The 16558-nt window shown below is 41.1% G+C and overlaps 1 protein-coding gene and 1 non-coding gene across 3 annotated transcripts in view; both read right to left on the bottom strand.

Moving 5' to 3' along the window:
• Window positions 1-16558, bottom strand: part of LOC100077839 (ubiquitin-conjugating enzyme E2 E2) — a 298628-nt gene that overhangs the window by 128766 nt on the left and 153304 nt on the right. The gene's annotated exons all lie outside the window — the stretch shown is intronic.
• LOC114813999 lies at window positions 1781-1920 on the bottom strand. The gene has a single exon (XR_003761742.1). It is a non-coding gene; the product is annotated as a small nucleolar RNA SNORA7 (small nucleolar RNA).

The following is a 16558-nucleotide window of genomic DNA, read 5'->3' as shown; positions in this document are numbered from 1 at the left end:
TGAAGTGACTTGCCCACAGTCACACAGCTGACAAGTGGCAGACCTGGGATTCGAACTCATGACCTCTGACTCCAAAGCCCATGCTCTTTCCACTGAGCCACGCTGATTTGCTTGTACTGACCCCTGCACTCAGTATAGTGCCTAGCACATAGTGTTTCAGTGGTTAGAACAGTGCTTGGCACGTAGTAAGTGCTTAACAAATACCATAATTATTATTATTATTATATGTATAACTACCTGAGATTGTTCCTACTCTGACAAGTGAAATGTATGAGGAAAATGCCCAAGTAAACACTTCTTCTGATATTACCAGAGTATTTTTTTTTTTCAAAATTGCTATTGAATAGTGACAGTAGGGAGTACTTCGAATTGCTATTGAAGCTTTTTGTTGGCTTCAGGAAATAATAAGGAATAATTACAGCATTTAAGTGCTTACTATGTACGAGGCACTGTACTAAGCGCTGAAGCCACACCATACATCAAATGTAGCATAACAAAGTTTCCACTGAAGAAGACTGTAAGAAAGGCAATACAGTAAATTATCAAAGTTCTGTGCTTCCTTCTACATCCCTGCAGCTCACTTAACTTCTCGGTGCCTCAGTTCCCTCATCTGTCAAATGGGGATGAAGACTGTGAGCCCCACGTGGGACAACCTGATTCCCCAGTGTCTACCCCAGCGCTTAGAACAGTGCTCGGCACATAGTAAGCGCTTAACAAATACCAACATTATTATTATAATGCAGTTTAAACCATCAATGGTTCTTACTGAGCGCCTGTATGGGAGGGAGAGTCAAGCTCTGCTTGACACATAGTAAGCACTTAACATATAATAATCATAATAATAATAATGTTGGTATTTGTTAAGCGCTTACTATGTGCAGAGCACTGTTCTAAGCGCTGGGGTAGACACAGGGGCATCAGGTTGGCCCACATGGGGCTCACAGTCTTAATCCCCATTTTGCAGATGAGGTAACTGAGGCACAGAGAAGTTAAGTGACTTGCCCACAGTCACACAGCTGACAAGTGGCAGAGCCAGAATTTGAACCCATGACCTCTGACTCCAAAGCCCGTGCACTTTCCACTGAGCCACGCTGCTCAGCCATGCTACATGATATGCTATTATCATTACTGTACTAAGCACTTGAAAGTAGAATACAACACAGTTGGAGATGAGGTATTTGCCCACAAGCAGTTCAGAGTCTACGGGGGAAACAAACATTAAGCTACGTTTTTTGTGTCTTACGCAATCGAATTGTTTCCAACCCACAGTGACACCATGGACACATCTCTCCCAGAACGCCCTGCTCTCCATCTGCAATCGTTCTGGTATGTGGGTTCTAATCCCGGCTCTGCCACTTGTCTGCTTGGTGACCTTGGGCAAGCCACTTAACTTCTCTGGGCCCCAGTTACCTCATCTGTAAAATGGGGATTAAGAGTTCCACGTAGGACAACCTGATTACCTTGTATCTACCACAGAGCTGAAAACAGTGCTTGGCACATAGTAAGCGCTTAACAAATACCATCATTATCTTTTAGACTGTGAGCCCGTTGTTGGGCAGGGATTGCCTCTGTCTGCTGCCTAATTGTACATTCCAAGTGCTTAGTACAGTGTTCTGCACGCAGTAAGCGCTCAATAAATACCACTGAATGAAAGTATCCATAGAGTTTTCTTGGTAAAAATACAGAAGTGGTTTACCATTGCCTACTTCTGTGCAGTAAACTTGAGTCTCCCGCCTCGACTCTCTCCCATGCCGCTGCTGCCCAGTATGGGTGAGTTTTGACTTGTAGCAGATTGTCTTCCACTCGCTAGCCGCTGCCCAAGCTAGGAATGGAATGGGTATGCCTCTGCATCATTCTCCCTCCCGTAGCCGAGACCGGTACAGAGTACTGGAAACTCTCCAGGTGCGACCCTGAGATGGGGCGACTACATTAGGAATGGGGAAATAGTAGTAGTGGAGTATACTAAACTAGATTTAACTAGATTTAACTACCTTAAAAAAACCACAACTGCCCTGCCCTTCATTGCCCACTGCTGCTATAGTGTAAAAGCAAAGTGACAATTTTTTCAGCTATATTTTAAAAATTCTAATTACACTTTTCCAGGATAGAAATACACACACACACACACACACACACACACACATACACACACACAGAGTCTACTAATATAGTCTAGTTATTCATCTTCAGCACTTATGATCATCTCTTAGTTTTCTCTATTACCCATTATTCCATCTTGACATATTTATATTACTACCTGTAATGTTCTTGTCCTTCCTCCTGTTTCCACTATGTACAATTTCAGCCTGCCTGTCTTTCCCATTACATTGTAAACCCACTGTGGGCAGTACTCTCCCAAGCACTTAGTATAGTGTCTTGCACTCAGTGAGTGCTTAATAAATACTAATGATTGACTGGGTTCTACTTAGAAAATTCAAGTGAAAGACAATATCATAATTTAAAAATGTATTTATTTAAAAAAACTGCTGAGAAATGTTAACTGGAACAAGAATTAATGATGCAGTGTAGAAACGATAGTTTGCTTACTATGACTCAAACAGAACAGTGTAAAATACGTTTACACATTTTCTGGAGAATTTCAATTCCCTAGGCAAGAACTAACTTGTCAATTGCTTCTCATATATAGGAAGATAGGTTAACTGGTGAAGAATGATAGTAAGAGCTCAGATTCTGTGACTATGGGCAATAAGTCTAAGACAATTACTACCTGTTACAGAAACACTTCATTGATTAGGGCACTTATTTTTGATAAATGGATACCCTAGGCTGAAGTCTAAAGGACAGTTCAAAATAGTGGTTCTGCTGTACGTACTGTAACCACATAAGAGCCAGTATTTTAAAATACCTAAAATTCCATTAGACAAACTACTTTTAAGACACCTGAATACAAAAAAAGTCCCCAATTTTTAAAGGCATGTATAGTTTTTCAGCTAAAACTTCTAGTATCTTTAAACAAGTTTTCCCACAACAATTTTTGTATTGAATTCACAGGAGACATGGCCAACTCTAGGATCACTCCCAGTGGATTTGGAGGTGACCAATTCGCAATAAATACTATCTTCAGTAAATACTTTACTGTCCTCTCGTCCCCCTTTCCTCAGCCTAACCCCACAGTGGATTACGTAACAAGGGCAGGATCCCTAAAGTGGAGAAAACTGGCAAAAGTGAGAGTTATCCTACCTATGCTTTTCTTGTGCAAAGAGGTAATTTTCTTTCTTTTTTTTCTTTTAAGGCATCTTTAGGCACTTACTTTAGGCACCGTACTAAGCACTGGGATAGATGCAAGATAATCAGATTGGACACAGTCCATGTCCCCCACAGAGTTCACAGTCTTAATCCCCATTTTACATATGAGGTAACTGAAGTGCATACAAGTTAAGTGAATTGCCCAGGGTCGATTAATCAATCAGTGACATTTATTTAGCATTATGTGCAGAGCACTGTACTAAGTGCTTAGGAGAGTATAATACAACAGAATTAGAAGAGACGTTCTCTGCCCAAAATGACCTTACAGTCTAGAGTCAAACAAATGGCGGCATCGGGGTTAGAATCCAGGTCCTTCTGACTCCCAGGCCCATGCTCTGTCCCCTAGACCATGTTGCTTTTTACAACTGATTCTTTCTTCATCTCATAGTAGCCAACTTGCTATTTTATTTGAAATGTTTATATACACAGAGCACAAGGAATAGCTCTGTCAATGTAAAAAAATGCACGGGTCAGTTTTTAAAAATAATATATACCAATAATCTAGAAGAAATTTAATCCAGTACAATTCTTTTTGTCTCAAACTAATCTGGATTTCTGTTATTTTCGAACCATTTTTCATTCAGTGTAAAGTAATATAGTATAGTCTATTCTGCTATTATACATGCTTTCATGACACAATTTGGATAGAGCACGATAGAAGTAAGAAGAAATGTTCTTCCCACAACATGAGTATGTTCTGGAGTTACCTGCCCCACAAATCGGTGCAAATAGACTCAGGATAGGAAGAAATGTTTGAGCTCATGCTGCTATGCTTCCCTTCTTCTGTTCAGCCTTGTGCCTTTTGTGCCTATGCTTTGTGCACTTTTACAGTTCTTAGTAGAACAAAGTAACAATGAGTAGTAAAGATTTAACGTGTTCTAAGCTCCTAGTGGGAAGGAAACATGTTTTGTATTGTGTATGTGTTGTATTGTACTCTCCCAGGCACTCTGCACAAAGTACTCAATAAATCCCTTTGATTGATTGAGTCTATTAATGATAATAATGTTGGTATTTGTTAGGTGCTTACTATGTGCAGAGCACTGTTCTAAGCGCTGGGGTAGATACAGGGTAATCAGGTTGTCCCATGTGAGGCTCTCAGTTAATCCCCATTTTACAGATGAGGTAACTGAGGCACCGAGAAGTTAAGTGACTTGCCCACAGTCACAAAGCTGACAAGTGGCAGAGTCTGGATTCGAACCCATGACCTCTGACTCCCAAGCCCGGGCTCTTTCCACTGAGCCACGCTGCTTCTCTAATGATGGCCGTAATGATAAAGAAGTTTATATGATAAAGAAGTTTATAAGTAAAAATGTCACTCATGGTGGTATTTTCGAACCATTTACCCCAGATCATCAATTCCCGTGGAATCAACGATTGCTGTAACATAACCTTCCCAATTGTGGTTTCTCAAGGCATGACTTCTGCATTACAACAGAAATGATCATACTCTAGCTGTGTTTCCATAATCCGGGGTCATTTTAAATGTGTTTATGACTGGGATGTACTGCAAGTTTACCAGAAATTACCTATTGTCAGCAGCAAGTCAGTATATTGCATTTTAGGTTAAATAGTTTCCCTAAATTACCTACCATTTTAGCTATTCTACAAAGGACTGCAAATTTACTAAAGAAGAAAATGTACTGGAAATTTCAGATGATTTGTGGGAAACATACAGCAAACATGATGTTTGTCTGAACTGCTATAAAAAAGATAATCCTTCTTATGTTTCAGAGCACGCAGACTGGGCTGCAAAACTGATGGAATTTATAGTTGTCCTTTATGGATGAAATGGTATTTTTGGATTTGAAGATCGAGCAAATGTTTTGTAGGTATATTAAAAAAAACCCAACTGAACAAATGGTTCCAAGCAATCGAGTGCCAGACTACAAAGAAAATTTATCTGAAGAGGGTACCTGAGTAAAGTGGATGATAAGTACTTTTTATTTGTAGCATTCGATTCTAAATACAGGGTATCCAAAAGGTATTCATTAGAAATAAAATCATTTCCAGGAGATATATGGGTGTGTGTATGTGTGTATATACATATGTGTATATATATATATGTATATGTGTGCATATACGTGTGTGTGTGTGTGTAAATACATTTACAAATATATATTTATCCATCAATCTAGCAATGATATTTGAGTGCTGAGTGCAGAGTATGTACTAAGTGCTTGAGAGAGAACAATTCAGAGTTGGTAGATGTGATCCCTCCCCACGAAGAGTTTACAGTCCACAGTGGGAAAGCATTAAACTAGATTATGAATAGGAGAAATGCTAGAGTATAAGAATATTTAGTAAGTACTGTGGGGCGAGAATGAATATCAAAATGTCCAAGTTTGTAGAGAGAGTGAGAGAAGATGAGTGAAAGAAAGGAATGGGGATTTAAGTAAATGCTGGCATTTAGGCCAAAGGATGGGCAGTAGTTGTGACCAATATTTTTGTGTGGCAGATGCACATAACAAGAATAATAATAATAATGTTGGTATTTGTTAAGCGCTTACTACGTGCCGAGCACTGTTCTAGGCGCTGGGGTAGATACAGGGTAATGAGGTTGTCCCACGTGAGGCTCACAGTTAATCCCCATTTTACAGATGAGGTAACCGAGGCACAGAAAAGTTAAGTGACTTGCCCACAGTCACACAGCTGACAAGTGGCAGAGTCGGGAATCAAACCCATGACCTCTGACTCCGAAGCCCAGGCTCTTTCCACTGAGCCACGCTGCTTCCCACAATATAAGGGTGATGCTGGCCACACAGCATAATGTAATGATATCATAAGCACTACTATGCAGAATAATAATAATTAATAACAACTGTTGTACTGGTAAGTACTTACTATGTGCCACACACTGTACAAAGCGCTGGAGCGGATACAAGCAAATCGGGTTGGACACAGTCCCTGTCCCACAAGAGGCTCACAGTCTTAATCTCCATTTTACCGATGAGGAAACTGAGGTATGGGGAAGTGAAGTGACCTGCCTAAAGTCACACAGCAGACAAGTGGCGGAGCCAGAAGTAGAACGCACGACCTTCTGACTCTCAGGCCCATGCTCTATCCACTAGGTCATGCTCCTTCCCCACAAAGTATCCTCAGTTAGCTCCAACCTAGACTGCTGCTCCAGTGGTGGGCCGCGTTTTCCCCTTCTGTTTGAGAGAATTTGTATTTCCTGCCCAGGTCCTGCTGAACATGGGCCCAATTCCCCGCTGTTATGGAATTTGGCGGCACGAGTGGCAGGGGAAGGAGGCTGGTCGTGAAAATAAAAATATCAGACAGTAAGGCAACCGGTGCCATATCTGTAATGGACAGGAGACTGACCAGCTGAAAAGTGGATGACTAGCCACCCTATTAGGCCATATCTTCACATGTCGGCAGGGTAACTCTCTTTTGTAAGCCTCTTCCTTTAGATGGTGGGTCAAAAGCATTACTGAAGTATTGTTGCCATCATTTTAAGATTCCAACCTCATCTGGAAATAGACTGGAATCATTTTTACTCTTGAGTGGTTCCACGAATAGATAGGACCATTGCATTCTTTAGGGATGCATGGCAGCCCCTGGCTTGGTTTCAGTATGCGTAGCATTATATCTTTTCATCCTTGGCATCCACTACTCCACATGTATGTTTCTTAACTCGTTCTGTTTTTGATGCTGGAGATTTTGATAAGCATCCCTTCTGTCCAGGTCACAAAAAGTTACATGATCCTGACAATGCCTGTAATGTTGAAACTGGCTTTTTGATCTCAGACTGGGTCTCATCAAACCAGTTCCCATCCCCCGTGTTTTCCAGAAAGAAAATACTAACGAAGGGCTCTATTCTGTGGTTACATTTTCTCACGACCAATTACGCATTACATTTGCTACAGACGAAAACATACCTAAATATATAATTACAAAGAATTCAGGTTTTGTATAATTTAACATTAATATCCAGAGAACAGGGAGATTGATGTAATCTTTGTAAAATGTGGATATCTGCATCAGGAGCCTATTGTACTTAATGATCCAAGTCTTCCAAATCTGTAAAATAGAAATAAAATGAAATGATGGATTCTCAGTAAGGAAGGTGCTTTATAAATACAAAATTCAGGTATGTCCCATGGTATAGACACGATGTGTTTCCTAAAAGGAAGGAGGTATTGTTGGGTGCGTTGTCCCGTAGATCTAAATGTAACTCTTACCAGTCTGTTCCAGAACCAGCCCTGACATGTCCACCGGTCTCTATGTATAAACAACCAATCGGTAGTATTTTATTGAGCCCTTAATGTGTGCAGAGTAATCATAATAATGATGACGATGACGGTTGTTAAATGCTTACTATGCGTTGAGCACTGTTTTAAGTGCTGGGATAGATATAAGTAATCAGGTTGGACACAATCCCTGTCCCATATGGGACTCACAATCTTAATCCCCATTTTACAGACGAGGGAATTGAGGTACATGGAATTTAAGTGACTTACTCAAGGTTACACAGCAGACCAGTGGCGGAGCTGGGATTAGAACTTGGGTCCTTTTGACTTCCAGGCCCGTGCTCTATACACTAGACCACGCTAAGTAACTGGGAGACTACAGCAGAGTTGGTAGACAATCAAGGACTTGACAATCTATTTGGGGAGATAGACACTAAAATAAATTACAGACATGGGAAGCAGCAGAGTAAGTGAAGGTGTACACAGATGAGAATCAGAGTACTTAGTGGGAACTTCTTACACAGAAGGGAGAAGGGTTTGGAAATGAGAGGTGAGAGGCAAAAAAGTATAACTGCCCCGTCCCCTTGTAAATTTCTTATTCCATCTCCTAAAGCCCTTCATGCTCTTTTGCATCCGAAACTCATTCCCCTCCTCCTGTTTCCCCTCTCCTATTTTTTGTTTGTGTGTCCTCCCACCCCTTCCCACTTTCCGGTCCTATTGCCAATCCCAGCCAGGAAAGAAGACAAACAGAGCAGCAGGATGGCACTAGCAGCTGCAGCAACAGCAGTGGCCCTCCATCTTGCTATGCCCGTCCTGTCGTCCATGGCTCCGCTGGGAGACTACCAGGCCCACGGGCTGGGAGAAAGCTCGCTCTATCCAGCCACATCTGTGGTCGGCTTTGGGTGGGACCGGGGCGATAGTGGTTGAGACTTGAACAGCTAAGGCACGCTGCAGTGGCAGCTGGGAGCTGAGGCTGGAGAAGCTGGGGATGACTACTACAGCTGGGGCTGTTCAGCTGGTGACTACTACAGCAGATAGGAGAATGGCAGAGAGCAGGGCAAAGGTGGGAGGGAGGAGCGGCTAAGGGAAATGTCTCTGCTTCAGCCTAAGACAGAACAGAATTAGGACAGAATAGAAAAGGCAGGAGCCAGCTCGGTTCTGCCAGCTTGGTCTGAACCAGATCTCACCTTCTCCTTAGTACAGTGCTCTGCATGCAGTAAGCGCTCAATAAATACAGTTGATTGATTCCCCACTCCCTCCCTGCATGTACCGGTCTCCCTCCTTTGTTTCCTGGCCAAAAGAGTTTATATGCTAATAGGTAGACAGACATGAAACAGCGTGGCTCAGTGGAAAGAGCCCGGGCTTGGGAGTCAGAGGTCATGGGTTCGAATCCCGGCTCTGCCCCTTATCAGCTGTGTGACTGTGGGCAAGTCAGTTAACTTCTCTGTGCCTCAGTTACCTTATCTGTAAAATGGGGATTAACTGAGAGCCTCACGTGGGACAACCTGATTACCCTGTATCTACCCCAGCGCTTAGAACAGTGCTTTGCACATTTTAAGCGCTTAACAAATACCAACATTATTATTATGATGATGAAAATATTTGCAATTAGTAAAGTCAAAATGAATGAATGTACAACGGAACACACATATACATAACTGTGTTGAAGACAGATAAAAAGAAATTCCGATAGGTTTATACGTTTCAAGATGCTAAGAATGAATAGGGAAAGGCTAGATGGAATAGGTAAGATTTTAGGAGGACTTTGATGTACAAAGGGAAAGTTGTCGTCTTTCAGATTTGGGGAGCAGCATGGAGAAGTGGATAGAGTACAGGTCTGGGAGTTCGAAGATCATGGGTACTAATCCCGGCCCTGTCACTGGTCTGCTGTGTGGCCTTGGGCAAATCATTTAACTTCCCTGTGCCTCAGTTACCTCACCTGTAAAATGGGGATTAAGACTCTGAACCCCACATGGGACATGGACTCTCTCCAACCTGATTGGCTTGTATCCACTCCAGTGCTAAGTACAATGCCTGGCACATAGTAAGTGCTTAACAAATGCCATCTGGGGAAGGAGGGATTTTCAAGCCTGGGTAATGAACTGCTTGAGGGAACTGGTGGAGGTGGGAGAGTAGAAAGCAGGGCACATATAAGAAGATTGGCTTGGGAAATAGTGGGTGAAGAAGGCACACTGGTAAGAGCTGGTTGCTGAATTCATGTCGGTGGATGGGAAGATTGAAAACTTTGAATAAAGGCAATCACTTTGACAGGTGCTTAACTAGATAAGCATAAACATTTTAACTTAAGAAGCACACACCTTGCTAATGCATACTAATGTGTTTATTCTTTTACCTTCTTTATCTTCCTTTTTTCCCCTTTTCTTTTTCTAGTCAATCATATTTTTTGAGTACTAAGTGCAGAGCACTGCACTAAGCGTTTGGGAGAGTCCAGTATAACAGGGTTGGTAGACAGGTTTACTGTCCATAATGAACTTACAGTCTAAATGACTATAAGTAGTTCTCTTTCCTTCCTCATTCCTCTCCTCTTTTTCCCTTCTTTCTGGGCCAGCAGATGGACCTCGGAGTCAAAGGACCCAGGTTCTAATCATGGCTCTGCCAAATGCTTGCTGTTTGACCTTGGGCAAGTCACTTGTCTTTTCTGTGCCTCAGTTTCCTCAACTGTAAAATGGATAGTAAATTCCTGTTCCCCCTTCTACTTAGACTATGAGCTCCAGGGAGGAGAGGGACTAAATCCAACTTGATTAACCTGTATCTACCCCAGTGCTTAGGATGGTGCTTGACACATAGGAAGCACTTAAATATAATAATAACAATGATAATAACACTATGATTTGATTCCTATGAAAACATTACTTTTACAGTAAAAATAAAGCAAAATTACTAAGAGAGAAAATGAGTTTGAGGAAGCACTTGCTTGAAGTGGGAAGACCATTAAAAAAATTTATAGTTCCTGGGACACATAGTGAGCACAGTGGTGCATTCCATTCAGAAATGCAAATCATAAGCACATTTCATGCAGAAATAACCTAAAAGTAACAGCACTTAACTCAACTTCATTTACAAAATCAGTGAATGTGTATAGAATTATGCTGAGTTATAACTGTTCTTAAGGACTGGCTCCCCCAGGGCAGAGCCGTCACCAAAGAGCTCACACAGGAGGCTCACTGAGCTTGCTATTGAGAGATGAATTACAATACTCACTAGGCCATATATTCCATGTGAACGTTCTTTTTGTAATTATCTAAGTTTCAAAAACTGAAAAGCCAAACTGAGTTCTAGGGATTGCTTGATCGATTTCCATATTAAATCTACACTTGGCTAAAATCCTATTATTACATCAGATGTGATCCTGAATTATATTAATCAGGTGTAATTGAATTTTTATAAGCCAATCCACTCTTGAATCAACCAATTTTCTCTTTGTAATGTATTTAAATTAATGAGGACTGTTAGGATTGAGGATAGAAGCTACACCTGGGTCAAAAAAGCAAATAAATAGTAATGTTTCATGGCAAAACTATTTAAAATCAATGAAAATTATTAATAGTTGGGTGTGAGTTTGGCATGTTTTTATCTAAAGGAGAAAAGCAACTACAATGACTACCATACCATGTTAAAGGGGAGACACCTGTGAAATAAAGAAAGGAAATTTGGGTGATTTGTTGAATTTTGGTGTCAGTTAAATGAAAATTAGTCAAACTGATATTTTCAGGAGATTATGCTACAAGAATTATTTTTCAAAGAATACAGATGGAAAATTTTTTTATAATAACAATAATAACCGTGATATTTGTTAAGTGCTTACTATGTGCCAGGCACTATACTAAGCGCTGGGGTGGATACAAGCAAATTGGGTTGGACACAGTCCCTGTCCTGCATAGGGCTCCAAGTCTCAATCCCCATTTTATGGATGAGGTAACTGAGGCACAGAGAGGTTAAGTGTCTTGCCAAAGGTTACAGAGTAGACAAGTGGCAGAGCTGGAATTAGAATGCATGACCTTCTGACCCCCCAGGCCCTTGCTCTATCCACTCTGCCTTGCTGTGCCCCATAATATTTAGGCAAAGGCAGGTCCAGCAGAACACCTGGAAACTCTTGGGACTAACTATATAATTTGAAATATAACTTTGAGAATGATCTGATTTCACAGGTGAAGGGAAATTCTAATAGTCCAATGGCTAGAAATGTAGAGAAAAGTGCACATTTTAAAAAATGTAACCACCACCATAATTCCCAAGGACAGAAACCAGAGAAGGGGCACTGCATAGTTTGCACTGGAAAGAAGATTAACCTGGGTTTGTCCTAGGTTTGGTAATCTTGAGATGTTAAAGCCCCATAGAAGAATGGTCTAGAAAAAATGTTTACCAAAATAATCAAAAGGCATCATTATTTAATTCACATAAAGTTACTTTTTAAAAAACGGTCAAGGTGTAGAAAGGGAAGAGGGATGAGTTATACTATTAAGCTCTTATAAATTAGTTGATGCTAGTGCTAACTCAGAACTTAGGCTAGCTACCACATAAAATGCTGAAGGACAGCATGCATCCTTGGAGCAGAGATCAAAGGGTGAATTAATCTTGACACTTTGATAGTGAAGGAAGGAGAGGCGAAACTGCCAAGATTCTGATTCTGATACACTGAAGACACAGCATTCTCGGGGGTTCTGCTTTCAAGGATTTATAGAGTTCTTGAAATTTATGCATGGAAAAGTATGCACTGTTGCAAAGAAAGGCCAGGTTACAATAAGAAATGTGAACATTTTAGAAGTCAGGAAATTATCTCTTATTTTCCCTGCAGCACAAGCTGAAAAAAAAAGTGGACTTTCAAAGTAGGCTGATTTCATCATTATTTGTGTAAACACCTGAAGTAGATTCAATAGATGCCAAATGGATTTTCAGGGAGAACGAGTTATTTGTTTCTATGTTATTAGATAGCTTTGTTCAGTGTTCCTAAATGGCAGAGAGAAACTAATAAAATGACTACATTAGGACAATTTCACACAGTCTTTTTTATCAAATGTTCAATGGGTCAATTTAGCAGTAGGTGAATAAGTAATGCACACAATGATAAATACAATGACAGCAAAACAACTATGGCTTTTGATCTTTTTCCTTTATGCCATATTTTATGCTTCCTTAAGGGGTTGCTCTCTAGTATTTAGATATCTAAAATAGAAACCAATAGTATCAAAATACTTATTGTCTTGTAATGGGGAAAATGACCTCAATTTTCCTGTGAATATAATAAAAGTTACAGACTCTTAGGTTCTCTACATGTAGCTCTTCAATAAAATCAATAAATACATATATTAAAAGCCACAGGAAAGGCTTAAAAACCCTCCAAAATTTTTCTTTCAAAATGGGATTAAGTGCAATCAAAGTACAGCTATAATAAAAGCAAACATGATGTTATGAGTCTTAACCATGCTAAATGCCCCACAAATAAAACTCTACTGCCAGCTACTGTGAGACAAACAACTGCTACACACAGATCTGCCCTGTTGGATGGTAGTCATGAAAGATATTGATCTCTTTAGACCAGACGTTTCAGAAAGATCGGGTGTAAGCTCGACATGATATACTGTGATATACTGTACAGAAAGTGCTCAGTAAATACAAATGATTGATACCAAGGGGCACAGGAGCTCCAAGGGGCAAAGATTCAGCAAAACAAAGGACAATCTTTTCACGCATACAGGGTGAGATGGATTTTTGGATACATCTAAGTCTTAACTCCTCATTGTCCACTTTCCCCTCTAAAAATCTAACCTTTCTACCATTGCCTCGGATCTCATCCCCTTTCAACCTTTAAAAACACCCCCACCCACCTTCTTTACCCTCTCGAGGCTGGCAGCTCCTTCTAGTCCCTCCTTCACTAAAGAATCTTTTCTAGATTCCATTGTCTCTTCCAGCTATAGCTCCATCTCTCTGTTCCTACTCTGTCCAAACTTCTCAAACAGGTTTGATATTCCCACAGCTTTCACTTCCTATCCATTAGTATTCTTTTTGATCCACTCTTAATACATTCTTACCTCTACTCTATTGAAATTGTGCTCGATAACATCACAAATGACCTCTTCATAGCTAAGTCCAACAAACTCTATTCTGCCCCAGTGTTCCCAGTGACCTTTGGGGCGTCCTTTATACAGCCTATCAGTCAGTACGTCTGGAAATGATGTTTGACCTTGGTTCCACTGACAAGATGGTTTTCCTTTGTAACTGACTGCTCTTTTTCAGCTTCATTTGCTGGCTCTTCTTCTACCTCTCAGCCCTTAACTGTGGATGTCTCACAAGATTTCACTTTGGGTCCCTCAGTCTTCTCACTCTACCCTCATTTTCTTCAGGTACCAACTCTATAAGGATCGCTCTCAATTCTGCCTTAATAGCCAAAATCTCGCTCCTGCTCTATAAGTTCCCACTACTTCTTGCCTCCTGTATATGTCACACAGACAGACTGCCACTACCTCAAATTTAACAGGGATGCTCATCATCTTTTCTCTTAAACTCACTTTCCTTCCTAACTTCTTCATCTCTGTCATCTCTATCAGCATTCTCTGTTACAGAAGCCCTCACCTTTGGTGTAATCTTAACTCCTTTCTTTTAGCACCCATATTCCTTCTTTTCCTAAATTCTGTTTTTCCCTCCAAAACATTTATCACCTCTCATCATTTCACAGCCTTCACCTCACTTGAGTCACTATTACATGCTGCTGTACAGATCATAATAATAACAGTGATAATAATGATGGTATTTGTTAAGTGCTTACTATGTGCCAAGCACTGTTCGAAGCACTGGGGTGGATACAAGGTAATCAGGTTGTCCCACGTGGGGCTCACAGTCTTACAGATGAGGTAACTGTGGCACAGAGAAGCTAAGTGACTTACTCATGGTCACACAGCAGACAAGTGGCAGAGTCAGGATTAGAACTCACAACCTCTGACTCCCAAACACGTGCTCTTTCCACTGAGCCACGCTGCTTTTCATATCTTCCTAAAATGTCACTCAGCCTGTCTTTCCACTCCACTTGATCTTCTAATGGCTACATATGTCCCTACTTATATCTACAACCAATAGAAACTCCTCACTTCAAAGCTCTTGAACTAACAGCTGAAATTTAGACTCTTCAACTTCCCCACTTCTCGCTCTCTGTTTCTTCCAAATTCATTTCATTCTTGACTCTCCCACCTCCAATTCCCTTGCTCATGCTGTTCTTCCTACCACTTTCAAATCCAAACACTATTTTCAAAGTCCTCCTGAAATCTCTTTTGTTCCAGGAAGCCTTCCCTGACTAATTCCCATCACTAACCAACCACTCGAAGCACTTTTGTATTTATATTCACCCTCAGCACTTATGCACTTTTCTGTGGATTACCCACCTCTCTAGTAAACACTACTTAACTTTGATTTAATGGACACAGATGCTGGTTATACTCTTACCTCTCTGGCCGATCATTTTTCAGTCCCTTGGACTTCATCTGCTCCAACACCTTTAACTACCACCTCTATACATATGACTCCCAAATCTATCTCGCTAGCCCAATTTATCTCCTCCTTTGCAATTCCGCATCTCCTCCTGTCTCTAGAACATCTCTATAATGATGTGCAACCAGCACTTCAAATTCAAAATGCCCCAACCTGAACTTCTTTTTCCTCTTAAATCCCCATTTCCATTTAAGTTTCCCATCCAAGTTGACAATACTACTATCCTTCCTTTCTCGGAAGCCCACAAACTTGCCGATATCCTTGATTTCTCCTCTTTCCCTAATAGTAATAATAATTGTGGTATTTGTTAAGTGATTACCATGTGCCAAGCACTGTACTAAGGACTGGAGTAGGTATAAGATAAGTATACGGACACAGTCCCTGTTCATGTGGGGCTATCTCCATATTCAGCTTTCCACCCAATCCTGCCAGATTTTCTTCCACATAATTTCCAGAATCCTTTTTGCCCTCTCCATCCATATGGTCCAGGTCCTTATCATATTTCAGCCTACTTCAGTACTTCACCGGTCTCTCCCCTCTCTAGTCCATATTTCTCTCTGCTGTATGGATATTTTCAAATGCTATTTCAGAATGATGCTTCTGCACAGATCTCCTTACTTCTCAAAAACTTCAAATGGTTACCCAGTCTTCTCTACATCAAACAGAAACCCCTGATCACTAGCTTCAGGACATTCGATCAGCAATTTTTTTCGACTACATGCCAGCTTGCACTCTTTGTTCTTGACTAATGTACTTGCTGTTCTCATCCCTTGTTCTCTCCCCTCTCTTAGCTGATTTCTTGTTTGTTCCCACGCTCCTGCCTGGAACTTGCTTCCCCTTCAAATTCCACAGATCACAATTATACTCATTTTCAAAGCTCTTCTGAAATCACATCTCCTCCAAGAGGCTTTCCATGGTTATTTTCCAATCTACCCGGTTTATATTCCCCCATCACTTTTGTGCCTTAGGTACCCACAATCTCACATAGGGCTTTTGTACTACTCCTACATACTTTTTAAATGCTATTTAAGTACTTACTTAACACCAGGCACTATACTAAGGCACTGGGATACAAGCTAATCAAGTTGGATACAGTCCATGTCCCCCATTGGGCTCACAGTCTTAATCCCCAATTTGCAGTTGAGGGAACTGAGGCACAGGGAAGTGACTTGCCCAAGGTCTCCTAGCAGCAGACAAGAGGCAGAGCCGGGATTAGAACCCAGGTCCTCCTGACTCCCAGGCCCATGCTCTATCCAGTAGGCCATGCTGCTTCCTACTAGGCCACACTTCTTCTCAAATACCTTATTACTAACTCACATACAACTTCTATTTTCCATTTTCTTCCTTAATGGATTTAATATGTCTGTTCATGAGCAACGCAACTTGGATTTCACAAGATTCTATGGCTAAGTAGCACCCAACCACTAGCAGTGTGGCTCAGTGGAAAGAGCCTGGGCTTGGGACTCAGAGGTCATGGGTTCGATACCCCGCTCTGCCACCTGTCAGCTGTGTGACTGTGGGCAAGTCACTTCACTTCTCTGTGCCTCAGTTACCTCATCTGTAAAATGGGGATTAAGACTGTGAGCCTCACGAGGGACTAC

The sequence above is a fragment of the Ornithorhynchus anatinus genome, chromosome 8, assembly GCF_004115215.2.
Source record: "Ornithorhynchus anatinus isolate Pmale09 chromosome 8, mOrnAna1.pri.v4, whole genome shotgun sequence".
Classification (NCBI taxonomy): domain Eukaryota; kingdom Metazoa; phylum Chordata; class Mammalia; order Monotremata; family Ornithorhynchidae; genus Ornithorhynchus; species Ornithorhynchus anatinus.
This window is presented reverse-complemented; position numbering and strand designations above follow the sequence as displayed.